This window comes from Pteropus alecto, unplaced genomic scaffold (assembly GCF_000325575.1).
Source record: "Pteropus alecto unplaced genomic scaffold, ASM32557v1 scaffold76, whole genome shotgun sequence".
Lineage (NCBI taxonomy): Eukaryota > Metazoa > Chordata > Mammalia > Chiroptera > Pteropodidae > Pteropus > Pteropus alecto.
In genome coordinates, this window is record NW_006443138.1 from 14,334,411 (window position 1) to 14,343,811 (window position 9,401).

Here is a 9,401-nt window from a genome sequence, read left to right on the forward strand (position 1 = left end):
TGCACCCTAATGAAGTTCTCAACTGTATTCTCATGCAGTTCTCAAGGTATGCTCTTAGCGAAGGAAGGAAGAAAGACAGACGAAGGAAGGAAGGAAGGGAGGGAGGGAGGAAGGAAGGAAGGAAGGAAAAGAAAAAAGAAATATCCTACTAGTGACCTTTCATCTGGCATAAATAAAAGGCTAAGCCCAAATCTCCAGAGGAAAAAAAGTCAAAATTTACCATTTGTAATATTGTTGCTTTACTGTTTTTGTTTTTGTTAATCAGCTCATACAAACAGTTTATACTTGGTAATTCCACCAAACTCTTTGTAGTCATCCAGAAAGAATCAAACATAATTACTACCCCTCCTACTCTCACGTTTGCCCTTCCCGAAGGATTTTCCAAAGTAGGGAGGAAGAGGGTTGAATTACAGACAAAGAATTTCACCTTAATAACTGAACAGAAAAAAATTTGGACTTTGTAAACATAATGTACTCCTTCTTCCACTAAGTGTGGAGCTCAGCCCTCACATGGCTCTTTTACCTGCCCAGAAGCATGCCACATGTGTGAAATCTTTCTTTGCTGTATCCCTGTTCTCCAGTTTTTTACATGCATTCTTACATTTTTAGTCAAGAGGCTGGCAGTCACGTATAGTCCATTTGGCGACATTAGAGATGATCATTGCAATTCGGTGACTTCCTCCATCACAACCTTAAATGCTTTCCATTTAATTTATAATAATAGCATTTTGTACTTATGTTTTTATCTCCTCAAAGCACTCCACCACTATTAATGAACTAAATCAGACTTTGCTATTTTATGATCTGTCTCATTAAAATTAGGTTGATTTTCTCTGTGGCAGTCGCTTATGTAATGTTTACTTCTACCAAGCACTGCATTTAACTAATGTAAATTCATTTTTAAACTGTGCTCACATAGAAGATTTTCTCAGAATATATTTTTAATGTTGCATCCTTACTATCACATCACAGGGAGCATTTTAAATTACAAGGACACATAAGCTCTGCAGTGTAGTCTTCTCTAAGTATTTGTAAATTACTTATTTAAAAAAATAACCTCAAGTAAATATGTTGTAACTGCCAGTGATAGAACTGGAAATTGTTTGCTCTGTGAACCCTATTACTATTTAATTATTTGTATACTGTTAGATGACTGGCTTGCTAATGAAATAGACTTGGTCAATAAGTACACAAGAAAAACCTACCGCGTTTTGACTCTGCTGTCTCTGCTACTGCTAGACTACTTTATACAAGTGTTTGCTGGCTCATTCTTAAGAATTTGATTTCAAGTGGGAAGGAATGTCAAGTTTAAACAGATGGGATCCCAGAGACCCTAGGTTAAGAAACTCTATAAACATTGGTTGGTTGCCTCCCAACTGTTCCCCACTGTCTTAATAAGAGCCTTCTGATTCCATTTAAGGAACCACCATATTTTATTCTTAGCCTTGTGCTTAAAATAGAGTTCAACCTACCCCCAAGTCCAAAGGTAGGACCTCCTAGCCCTCCTGATTGGTTTGGGAATGGACATGTGACCCAGGACTAAGCCAACCTAGCTTATCACATTCTCCTCACCAGTAAGATTAATATACAGTAGATGTTTCATCTATGTTAGCCCAATCAGTCTAAACTTGGGCTTTTCCTGGGAATTCTGATACAGACTCTATTCCCTTTGGGTACTATAACGTGATGACATGAGACTTGTAGATGGTGTAGTCATTTACATCCTTAAGAGGAAAATTTAGGATGTCTTGGGTAGGCCATCACATGGAATTTTAGGAAGACTCTATAGTAAATAGAGCAGAGATATACGCAAACCTGGGACCTTGCTGATATAGTTGAACCTTTATCAGATAGGGAACAGTCTGAACTGCTGGAATAAAGAGACTCCAAAATACAATGGCTCAAAAAGATAGAATTTCTGTTTCAAATTCTTTATCACCCTGATATCTATAAGTGGGTGGATGGGCAAGATTGGTAGGCAGTTTGGAGCTGTGAGGTCATCTAAGGACCAGGATCTTTTCCTCTCTTGTTCTGTCCTCTAGAGTATTGTCTTCATGTTCAGGGTAAAGTTGGTTCACTGATCCCCCACCACATCCATGTTCCAGTTGCAAGAAGAAAGAAAGGAAAAGTGGAGGGCATGAAGCTTATTTTAAGACAGGGTTTATCATTTTCAGCTTTTTTGACATATGGTGCTTGATAATTCTTTACTGTTGAGGGCTATCCTATATGTTGTAGGGTGTTTAACAGAATCTCTGGCTTCTATCCACTCAATGCTCATATCACCAACCCCCTAAGTTATGACAATCAAAAATAGTTACAAACATTGCAAAATGTCTGGGGTGCTAAGTAGCCCCTGATGAGAATCACTGTTTTAAGAATAAGCTGTGGGGTTTACACACATCACTTCCATTCACTTCCAACAGCCACAAGTTAGTCAATCAGCCATACTGAGTCATAAGAGAGTCTGGGAGAAATATTTCCAGCTAATGCCCAGGTAAAACTTCAGGAATTCTATTGCTAAAAAAGAAGGAGAAAATTGGTTTTAGAGGACAATTAATGATCTTTTTCACACATCCCTACTTCTGACTTTTCCTTCATAAAAGCCCATGAGTTACCTTTATAATTTATATCATTTTGGTTTGCAGTCACTTAGAATTCAGAACGCTAATTGATGCAAGTATTGTGAACATTATACGAAGAAAAAAACATGGAAAAAAATAATACTTGAAGTTACTCAGAAACTGGGTAGTAGCTCAGGATTGAAGAAAACAGCCGAAATGAGGCCGTTTCTTGTCAAGAGAAATCTTTGGTTGAAATGGAAAGGCCAAGGTTACAAGGGCTCATGGTCATTGTGATAGTTAAGAAAGAAGACAGTATAATTATGCAAAATCGTCAAAATGAAAACTGCAGGCATCTTGCATTATTTGGCTTTGAACTGCTGCTTTCTAGTTCTCATAGTAAATACAAAAGGCCTTTAGTGGCTCCTTTATATCTCACAAAAAAAGGATCATTGCTTACAGCCAGCTGTTTTGCAATTATATTTCTATGAAGTTAGCATAATTTGACATTAGAACTGCCTAAGGGAAGAAGACAGTAACAATGTGCTAGAGTATTAGAGTATGAATAGAAGAAATCCCATGTTACAAGTGGAGAATCTTCCCAAAATTCACCTTGAAGCCAATAGGTCTGAATTCAAAACCTATTTTCCCATAGGAATATTGTTTTTTATATTATTAGATTATCACAGAAGCCCTCTAATACCAGAAAAGAAAGAGATATGTTCTTTGCAATAGTACAAAAGAAAATATTGCTGGACAGAGAAAGGTTTGTCTTTCAAAGAGAAAGTTTCTGACTGAGAAAATAGTCAGTAAAATCTTTAGGAAAGAGGTAATTTTTAAACCAAACTTAAGATGAAGAAAGAAAGAAATGGCATTTCAGGTTAAAGAACATGGCTTTTTAAATTCTCTGTGAGAAATAGTGACTATGGCCATGAGTAGATCATAACGTTCGTGAAAATGAAATGAATAAGTTAGGATGGGACTGTGAATACCATGGCAAAGTTTGAATTTTTTTAGTCGTTAAGCCACTAAAGGTTTTGAATGAGGGGAATGATGTGATCAAATATAGTTTTAACAATTATAGAAAGAATAGTTTGAGGGCACAGTCACAAGAGAGATTGGATTTCTCATCTTGAGTTGTGGCAACAAGTTAGAAAGAGGGAACCAACCAGAGACAGCATGAAGGTGAATTGGCAGAATGGCCATATGTTCATGGGAGAAGAAGAAATCAGAGATGGCCCCAAACTTTCTAACTTTTTGGTCAAGAGGCTGTAATCATGGCACAGGAACAGGCTTAAAGGGGTGGAGGGGTGGTGATAATAATTTCAGTAGGTTTCTTGTCTGAAGGATAAGAGAAGAGTTAAGATGGTTATGACCTTATAGTACAGCATATGGGCTGTACTTAAGTTTCTGCAAAGCTTGCCTATTGTATCTCAATTATATGAAGAAAAACCACTTATTAGATTTTATACTTAGTTCCAAAGTCTTCCTCCAAGTTTACACTATATTTTGGGGGGCGGTGTATCTCTACATGCCAGTGACACCAGCGTTAGTGAAGACATTGCATTCCAGTGCCAGATTCTGTGGCCAGAAACTTTGTTTAACAGAAGTAGCTGTTTGTTATTTTGGAAGCATAAGTTTGCATCGTAGGACATATGAGAAAAGTCATATAGAGAAAAAACCTATTAAATGTGTGTTAAAATAATATCGAAGGTTATTAAGCTCATAAATTTGTCTTTGAGAGTCTTGGGGCAGATGAAAAGAAAGAAGAAAATAAAGAAGGGTCAGCTCAAGCACAAAGAGAAAAAGAGGAAACAAGGGAACATTTAGTAGGAAGAGCGCTCTCTCAGTATGCTGGGGCATCTACAACAGAACACTACAGACTGAGTGACTTAAATAAGAGACATTTATTTCTCACAGTTCTGGAGGCTGTAAGTATGAGATCAGGATGCCAGCCTGGTCAGGTTCTTGGTGAGGGCTCTCTTCCTGGTTTATAACTGTCTTCTCATGCTATGCTTACATGGTGGAGAGAAAGATATCTCTCTCATATCTCTTCTTATACATCTCCACCCTCATGACCTATTTCCCAAAGACCCCACTTCTTAATACCATCACATTGGGGTTTAGGATTTCAATATAAATTTTGAGAGGACACCAACATCTAGCCCGTAACAAGTGGACAATGCCAGTGAAGGTGGTATCAATAATTCCCTGGAAGAGAGAGAACTTCTAGGGTTTTTCGAACTGCCATACCCAATCTCTGCATTCTCATCCCTTCCATAGACAAAGTCAAGTCAACCAAGCCTTCATACAGCATGATAAATGGTAGAGAAGAACAGTAATTGAAACAGCAGAAAAATAGGAGCATATATATGTCATTACCCTTCTTAATCCCTGACCAAAAGAAGGTGACAGATTCATTGAATCCAGGAAATATCAGATGCAGGTGAGTGGGATGGGATGCATGTGTAGGTGATAGCTCACTCTACCTAGAGCTAAATAAATATTAAACTAGATCGGCCTGCTAGGAATTGGTTATTGGAAGAAACGCTTGAGAAAGGAAATTCCTACCAATCTTGGAAGACTCATATAAGAGGTCTTCCACTCAAAATTAGTTCCTGAATAGGGACAAAATAAACAAAAATATTGACACCAGATCCACACCATGAAGGGGGCTGCTCAGCTGGCAGAGCTGTAGAATCACCTCTCCACCTTGAGAGTCGCTCTTAAGCTGGAGCTGACTGATTAATCACAAAACCAGTCAAACTATGTCTATATCCTGATCCCTGAAAATGGCCACTGTGCAAAGCATTCATCTAGTCTTCATTCTGGGGCCCCGGGAGCCTCTTATCACATGGCACAGTCAGTGCTTCCAAGTTTCACTGTCTTGGTGGTGACATACAATAAATGACTCAGCAAACCAGCTTACTATAGCTTTAATACAATGATTTTCTATTCCTCCCTTTTGATAGGAAGGAGTTAAAAAAAAGAGAGGAGGAGTTAGTTCTAAGGCTAGGTAGAAAACAGAAGGAAGAAATAAGACTATAAATTTTTCTCACAGTAGAAAGGAATTAACAGAAAATAAGGGAAGAAGTATAGATATTACCCCTCTTCAATAACTAATGGATAGTACTCTATCCCCAAGAACAACAACAAATTTCAAAGGTGAGGGCTTCCTTTTCTCTGTTTCTTCATTTTAAGCAACATAAGGAAAATGGATGCTTCATACATAATATGCCCAAATGTATCGACATTATCTGGCTTCAATATCTGGAAAGAAAGCTCAAAAAATCGTAGTTTTAACTCACTATTCTAGAGCCTCAGTAATAGGATTACACTCAGAACTCTCAAGTTTAACTTTTCCACTCTGCGTAATTTGATCTATTGACTTCAGGAGCAGGAGAAAACTACAAGATGTTGAATTAGTTTTTCTTCTCAGACCTCAAGACCATCTCATACATACGTGCAAACATAATGAAAGAAGCTCTCCCTTTCTCTTTCATCTCATATGTGATTAAATTCTTAATTAAATTCTTCATTAATGAACCCATTGTTTAGAGGGGATATGCTTCTTTTCAGAAGTAAATCTGGCACTTGGAGCAACTTGACTTACTTCTGCAGGAAATGAAACAAGTTTTTCCCATTTGCTGATGGTGAATGACAATTCAGGAAAGTGAGTTGAAGGGATATCTGAGGTGACTTAGATGTCAGCCCTTACACAAAACTATGATAATAGTTATTAGTAATATGTGCCAGGCAGGCACATTTTGAAGCACTTTCCACATAGTAACTCAATTTAATCTTTGTAACTCTATGAGCTAGGTAGGTATCATCATTCTCACCACTTTAACTTGAAGAAACTATGGCACAAAGAGGTTGAATAACTTGTCCAAGACCACAGAGCTAGTAGCAGAGCCAATATTCAAGTTAGTCTGGCTTCAGAGTCTATACCTGTAAATACTATACTGAATTGTTTTTCCGACACATCATAAAGAGCAACAGGTTCAGAGTCAGAAGACCATGGTTTGACTGCTTGGGGGCGGGGAGAGCAGCCTTTCTAAGCCCCAGTTTCCTCACTGGGATTGTTGTGAAGATTAAAAGAGATAATAATAGTCTACAGCCACGCCACCCTGAACAAGCCCAATCCCATCTGATCTAGGAAACTAAGCAGGGTCAGGCCTGGTTAGTACTTAGATGGGAGACAACCTAGGAAGACCAGGTGCTGTACATGTAAAAAAAAAAAAAAAACAGAGAGAGAGAGAGAGATAATAATACAAAATTTAAAAACATTTATAATCTTAAACTACTCGACAAATATAAAGGACCATTATTATCTTAAACCTTGTAATGGATCTTACTTTACAAATTATTCTCAGTTAGCATTTCATTCATTTTCACTAACTTACCATGACTCCTGAAACATCTGTACATAACTATTATCTTCTGATTGTATGCTCTAGTTAACATTTTTTAAATTAAAAAGATAAACTATTTGAAAGTTTATGCTTTGCAGAACAGAGTAGTCATTTTTAGAAGACTGGAAAGAATATAAATTATTTCCAAAAGATCATTTTCTAGACCTATTTAGATTTAATTCTCATCCTCAAACCTTGCTAGATAAACAAAATAATCCTCTCTTCAACTTTGGTTGTTGTATTAGTTTTCTATTGCTGCCATAATAAACTACCTCACATTTAGTTTTAAAAACAGCAAATGGCAGGATTTCCTTATTGTTTTTGTGGCTGAATAATATTCGTGTGTGTGTGTGTATCACATTTTAGTTATAAAAATAATGTTTATTATCTTGTAGTTCTGAAGGTATGAAGTCTGACATAGGTATCACTGACCTAAAATCAAGGTTTTAGCAAGGTTGCATTGCTTTCTGGAGACTCCAGTTGAGAATCTATTTCCTTGCCTTTTCCAAATTCTAGAGACCACCTGCGTTCTGTGGCTTGTGGCCCCCCCTCCTCCATCTTCAAAGCCAGCAATGTGGCATATCTCTGGCCTTTCTTCCATTGTCATATCTCTTTCTGACCACAGCCAGGAAAGGTTTTCTGTTTTTAAGGACTCACATGATTAGGACAGGCCCTCGTTGATAAAACAGGATAATCTTCTCAAGATTCCTACCCTTAATCACATTTGCAAAGTCCCTTTTGCCATATAAGTTGACACATCTGCAGGTTCTGAGGATTAGAATGTGCACATCTTTTAGGGGAGTTATTGTTCATCCTGCCATAATCGTGAACATTAGAAACAAAAGCCTCAATTTTGTAAATTAAAAAGGCTTTTCAACATAGAAAAGTTTGAGGTGATTTCATTACAGTGTCCTGAAAAACCTCCAAGTCATAACAGCTATTATGACAGAAAGGAAGTAAAGTCCAGTTAAGCTGATTTCATATAAAAAGAAAACCTGACGAAAGGTTATTCAAGGGAAGCAGTGCTACATTGATAACGAAACCAAATGATAAACCTGAAAATCATCCAAAATGAGGTGATGAATCTGCACTCATTGTACCTGCAGTTTATTATTGGGAATGAAAAACCTTCTTTCCAGTTTATCACTTTCCAGAAGTGAAAAGTTACAATCATACACTATTAGAAACTAGACAGACATCAGAAAAAGAGACCTTTCTTTTTACCAAAGTAAGAAAAACAAAAAGGCCCTACTCGTTTTTTAAGATAAATTAAATAAAAGAAGCAAAGGTCTCAAGTCTTACAGTTGTTTCAACAGCTGTAACAAGGATTATCTAAATGGTGTTGAAGAAGGGTCGTTGGCATTTCGATGATGAAGAGTCTCATGGGTGCTTCTTTGGGGAACAGAATGAAGCAATTCAGCCATAGAGATATGGAATCCCTGAGGACAGTAGCCCAGTTTTGTAGCTTGCATATTTCCCCATGCTATTTACATGTTTACAAAAACCTAATAGAAGTTTAGATGCCACTCATGGTATCCAGCAGTTGTACTCAAGAAAAGCAAAAGCAACCTTAATGATTCTTATTACAGTCTGTTTTACCATTTCCATAAAATTATGTCCTTTTAAGCAACAACCAGGACTTCTAAGCCACCAAGAAACTGAATTGACAAGAATTTGTTTTATAGAAGAGCCCCTAAAACAGAACAAATTTAATTATTTAGAGCCCTACTTTGTAGAAGAAGTGATCCTTGCTGTACAACGTATGTCCTAAAAACATGAGTGTGACTCAGGTGGGTATATTTCCATTTAGAAAACTCAACCATAGTTGAGATAGGAGCAAAGTCTAGATCTCAGAAGAAGTTACTAATGAGCTAATCAAGGGATTAGGGCCATCTCCAAAGGGACAAGAATTCAGAACAGGACTTCAGTATAATGAAAAGACACTTCCAGAGGACACTTAGGTAACCAAGCCAATTAAGGAGTGTATAAAAATTGAGAAGACTGGATAAAATAGAGAAGCAATCAAATACTTCCGATCACTGGACCAAGAAGATACTCAAATATGCTCACCTCAGGTACTTAACATATCAGGTTTAAACAGCGAAGACTTATCCAGGCACAAAAGTTGATAAAGAATAAGACCTGTAACAACCTATGGAATGGGAGAAAATATTTGTAAACCATATATCAGATAAGGAGTTAATATCCAAAATATATAAGGAACTCATACTTGTCGATAGCAGAGAGAGAGAGGGAGAGAGCGAGAGAGCGAGAGAGCGAGAGAGAGAGAGAGAGAGAGAGAGAGAGAGAGAGAGAAATTACAACCTCTAGGCAATTGTGCTGGTCTTAATATCCAAAGATTGTGTCTGCATTACCAATCTGCTCTCTGTATATGTGCTTTCAGGTGCTTTTTTCTCCCCCAGTATTA

General features: G+C 37.3%; 1 protein-coding gene and 1 pseudogene across 3 annotated transcripts in view; both read left to right on the top strand.

Moving 5' to 3' along the window:
- SYT1 (synaptotagmin 1) overlaps positions 1–9,401 on the top strand; it is a 382,176-nt gene that overhangs the window by 361,702 nt on the left and 11,073 nt on the right. The gene's annotated exons all lie outside the window — the stretch shown is intronic.
- LOC112472440 lies at positions 6,671–6,789 on the top strand (annotated as a pseudogene).